Source organism: Colobus angolensis, unplaced genomic scaffold (genome assembly GCF_000951035.1).
Source record: "Colobus angolensis palliatus isolate OR3802 unplaced genomic scaffold, Cang.pa_1.0 Scaffold226, whole genome shotgun sequence".
NCBI classification, from domain to species: domain Eukaryota; kingdom Metazoa; phylum Chordata; class Mammalia; order Primates; family Cercopithecidae; genus Colobus; species Colobus angolensis.
In genome coordinates, this window is record NW_012115444.1 from 5,778,027 (window position 1) to 5,783,321 (window position 5,295).

At 41.4% G+C, this 5,295-nt stretch overlaps 1 pseudogene; it reads right to left on the bottom strand.

Moving 5' to 3' along the window:
• Positions 1–674: 674 nt before the first annotated feature.
• LOC105513268 lies at positions 675–1,429 on the bottom strand (annotated as a pseudogene).
• Between the last annotated feature and the right edge of the window lie 3,866 nt (positions 1,430–5,295).

Here is a 5,295-nt window from a genome sequence, read left to right on the forward strand (position 1 = left end):
TCTATATAATAAACATGTTGTAAATCTTCAGCAAAGGCTAACAATTTGACTATACTTTAAGGCTTTGTAGACTAATGTTGGTACGGTTACAAGGTCTTTCTTTTATCAAGGTAAATAAAAGCATTTGGACATCAAATATTGTTGGCCATCTTGTCTTTTACATGGGTTTTTGAAAGGGTGTTTGGCCATTATGCATTATGAACAGAGTAGATGTTCTGCCTGAAAAGCACTCTTCCTGATTTTCTGCATTAAGGAAAAACATAAACAATATATTTAAGACTGTAGTTTGCATGACCATTCTTCAAGATGCTAGAACTTCCTTTGAGTTATTTTGAAGGCAGCTGGGGCCTAAGTGGATGGAGCAACTGTATTTCTCCATTAGGGCTTTGAACAGTCTTGCCAAGGAGAATCTAAATGATTTAAAACACGCTCTTAGTCCACAACTTTAGTGAGCATTTTCTAATAACTGAGGAGGGGCATTAAAAACCATGTCCACATTTATTTTTTCGCTCTTTAAAGTTTTGTTTCACTAACTTCAGGTCAAATTTCTACACCTGTGTTCTGGTCAATTTCCTATCCTTGCTTGGCTTCCCCAAATGCTAGTACCAAAAGATTTGTGGGGCAAAGAGAAGAGACCATTTTAAGAAGCACTGCATTTACTCATCCTCCGCAAGTCAACAAAGTTGGGCATCCAATTGTTCAACAAAACAAAGCTTTAATAGCATCCAGCAGGGCAGACAGGCAAACCACGCTGTAGACACTCTTCTATTTGTCAAAATCAGACCAGAGAAGACCTCCTCCACACAGATATAATAGGTATTGATATTCATCTTTTCTTTTTCTGTTGCCACATTTAATCTTTTAATGATCATATCATGTAGTTTCTCAAGTCCTTCCTTTAGGCCATCTCCTGTGATTGCACAGGTAGGCTGCAAATGCCAAGGAGCTGATGAGCTCAGTTCACCCATTGCTAACAATTTATCAATTTCTGAAGGAGATAATGAGTTCCTCAAGTCTTGTTTATTAGCAACTATCAGTACAGGGACTCCTTGATTTTCTGATATCTTAGTTATTTTGTGAAGCTCAGTTTTGGCTTCTTCCACCCTTTCGATATCAACAGAGACCACAAGAAATACAACGCTATCTGTGCAATCTGGTATATGACTTCCACAGTGGCATGTGTGGAATTTCTCCTGACATCTACATCCCAGAAGTGAAAAGTGACTGTTTTAGAATTTCCCAAGGTTACCTTAATTTTCTCAGTGTTAAATGCTTTGGTAGGTACAGTATTTACAAATTCATTGAACTGCAGCCTGTATAAGACAGTTGTCTTTCCAGCACAATCCAAACCCAGCATAACAATCTGGAAGGACTGAAATGAAGGCAGGCTGGACAGGATAGAAGTCTGGTCTGATAGTCAGTTCCCCATTTCCAACTGCAAATAAATGTCCAAATTGAAACACTTTCCTCTTCTTGCTTTAGAACTTCTCTTCGTAGGTGATCCAGCTATAAGACTGACTAACCATCCTTCCCTCCCCTTCACTCATTGTATCTCTCAGCCCTTGGGGAGGTGCGCTGATACCTGTTCGCTGGCACCAGGGAGGCGTGGGCGGTGGCGGAGGCCTGAGCGCCAGGTGGGCGCGGCAGGCCAGACTGCCCTAAGGGTGATCATCTGGCAGCTTCATGAGACAGACCCCGCCCCCTGTCTGCACGCCCCTAATCACTACTAAGGATTATCATAGATGTCAAACTGCTTCTCCTTCTCTTCCAAGAGAATTATTCATTTTTTCTTTATTTAATGTTAATACTTTTCTTGCTTCATCCATGATTGCCCACCTATTTTGACCCCGTATAATCATTTGATATAATTCTTTTGGTTCACATGGACTAAACAAACACATAAACAAAAATTAAAGGCACATAGCTTAAAAGTATTCTTAGAGAATGATGGTATTTCCATGAGTTTTAAAGAGTAAGTTTATCTGAAGTAAACCTACTTTTCTTCCTTCCTTCTATCTGTCCATCTGTCCACCTGTCTGTCCTTCAATCCTTCTGTTCTTCCTACACGCCTATCTTTCTTAATTAAAAGAAATGCATCTATGTGGTTGTCATGTATGGACAGGAACATTGACATGGGGATTGAAGACCTGGATGTAGTTCTGTTTTGGCAACTTAAATTCTCTGAAACTCAATGTTAATTTGGAAAACAAGGCTGATGCTTGTTTTCTGAAGAAAGGAAACTGAAGAAAGGAGAGTAAGAGAGTTTAGAAAAATATAAAAGGAGAGCAATCAGGTGGATTTTACTATCTCTAAATTTTGAGCAAACTGACTTTTAGAATGGATATGGAAGAAGGCAAACCTTGTTTCTAAAAGGAAACCCACTTGTGAAGTATCTTCAAAGTGAAATTCATAATCATGTTTCTAGTTTGGCTTCCTTTTTGGGGATAATGACAAAGTACTACACCCTATGTTAGAGAGTGATATGGCTGCAGTCAATCCCCCATTAATTATGAAGTTTGGTAGCATGGATTTGACTTATTTTACTATTCTGTTTCTTCCAAAAAGCCCCATGCTTGCTCAGAGTTGATAACTGTACCAGATATTGTGGGATAGTTTCAGCACTTACTGAACAATTTCTAAAGGCCAGAAATCATCAGTTGTCACTTATGTTATGTTAATAACCTTACTAAACAGATGTTGTGATAACAGTTTAACTGATATGTAGGCAGAAACTTTGTCAAACCATGAGTTTTCTCTGCTCTCAGACCTCCACAGCAGTCATCAACACAGAATACTTCTGTGACCAAAGATGTGGGGGTTCTTCCCCGTACACCAAGCCTGGACACCAGCTGGTGTCCTTCAATTCACTTCTGACACTGTCTACCTGGAGATGGTGTCAGGTCCCATAGGTTGAGGGTTTAGTCCCACAAGACCACCCCTTTCTTCCCCCACAGTTGAAAGTCAGGGCCTCTGGAACTTCTGAGCAACTGGCTTCAAGTTGGGATTCTCATGAACCCTTCTCTGGGTTCAATTAATTTGCTAGAACAGCTCACAGGACTCAGGGAAACATTTACCTGTGTTTACTGGTTTATTATAAAGGACATTACGAAAGATACAGATGGAAACATGCATAGGGCCAGGTATGGGACACAGAGCTTCCATGCCCTCCCTTGGCACATCACCCTCCAGGAACCTCCACGTGTCTAGCTGTCTGGAAACTCTCTCAATACAGTTCTCTTGGGTTTCTATGGAAGCTTCAGTACATCAACATTCCTTCCCTCAGAGTATGGGGTAGGACCCTAACCTGGAAGGGTCTTAAGACCCTCAGTCAGAAAGGCAGGGAAGAGTGGAGTCCTTCCTTGGGGCAGTGGAAAGGAGGGCAGGAGAAGGTAAGAGGCCTGCACCTCAGGCCTAACACACCCAATATTATAAAAAAAGACTGTAACAAGGGCAATGGGAGTCAGGAGCCAGGAAGTGGGCCAAAATCCAATATCTATCGTAACATCACACTGATATATATATATATAAAAAAAAAGAGGCTTGGAGAAGTTGTTCCTCATTTTAAATCAACAGGTATCAAGTGGCAGAATCAGGATTAGAGCCCAGGGTGGTGTTGCATATGCCTTCCACTGGAAAACAGCATAGATTGGTGTTAGTAATGTGGCTTCTAGAATCTGGCTGTGTGACTTTGACCTTGGACAAGTTATTTAAGCTGTCTAAGCCTCCATTTTCTCATTTAGAACATGGGAGTGCTAATAATTATTTTGGTTTTTTTAGAGACAGAGCCTTGCTCTGTCATCCAGGCTGGATTGCCGAGGCATGGTCATAGCTTGCTGCAGTCTTGAACTTCTGGGCTCAAGCAATCCTCTCGCCTCAGCCTCCTAAGTAGCTAAGACTACAGGTACCATCATGCCCAGCTAATTTTTCATTTTTTGTAGAGATGGAGTCTTGCTATATTGTCCAGGCTGGTCTTGAACTCCTGGCCTCAGGCGATTCTCCTGCCCTGGTATCCAAAAGCTCTGGGATTACAGGCATGAGCCACTGTGTCCAGCTGATAGTTATTTTTTAGGGGCATTTTCTAGATCCTTGTCATGTCTCTGTCTTTCTCCCATCATCATTATCAAGGTCTTAATATATATATACTCAATCCCATGGTAACCTACTTCCATGTCCAAGTCGGAGCCAGTCTGCCCTGCACTGGAGACATACTAGTGTACAAGACAGTTCTTGTCTCTGCCTTTGTGAAATTTACAGTTTACTGGGGATACCTGTACTATGGTGGTGTAAGCAATGAATGTAGCCACATAGGATACTATTGGAAGGCATAATGGGGGCACCCGAGACTGGTGGGGCTGGATAGGAAGGGAAGGCTGCTTGGAACTGTACATTGAGAATGAAGGGTGATTCAGATTTAGCCAGGTGAAGAGGAGGGAGAAGAGTGTTCCAGAGACAATGATGTTTGCAAAATCTAGAAGATGCAAAAGATCATGATGTTCTCCAAAAACTGAAAGTTCAACCTGTGCCCATGTGGGAGGTGGTAAGAATTGAGATGGAAACATTAGCAAGGGCACCTGAGGAAATGCCTTGCTAGTCATGTTAATGGTTTTGGACTTGGACCTGAGGGCAGTGGGAAACCACTGAAGGAATTTAAGGACTTTGCCACATGATAAGATTTGTACTCTGATTATTGTCTGAAAAGTAGGTGGGAGGAGGTCAAGATTTGGAAACAAGATGATGAGAGCCCTAACTTCAACAGAATAGTAGAAATGGGGAGATGCGAATATCTTCAAGAAATACTTAGAAAGTAGAACTGTCAGGACTTGGACTTGGAAAGTAGAGGAGAGGGAGAAGTTGAACATAATGTTCAGGTTTTCACTTGGTTAACTTTCCCCTGAGTCAGAGAGTGCCAAGTGAAGAGGAAAAATATTATTATTTCCTTCCTAGATACAGCACTTCATGTGTACCAGGCACTGTTCTAAGTGATTTATAGATACTATCTTGTTAACTGTTCACAGTGACCTTATGAGATAGTTACTAGTATTTTTTCCTATTTTATAGTTGAAGAAACTGAGGCATGCAGAGATTAACAACCTCCCCACATAGCCAGAAATTGGTAGAGCCAGAAGTCAAACCAGGCAGACTCGTCCAAGACCCGGGTTCTTTTTTTTTTTTTTTTTTTTTGAGACGGAGTCTCGCTCTGAATTCAGTTTCGGTCATGCTGAGTTTGAGGCACCATCAAGACATGTAAATGGAGTCACACGGTGGTTTGGCATTTAAAAACAAAATTTAAGCCAG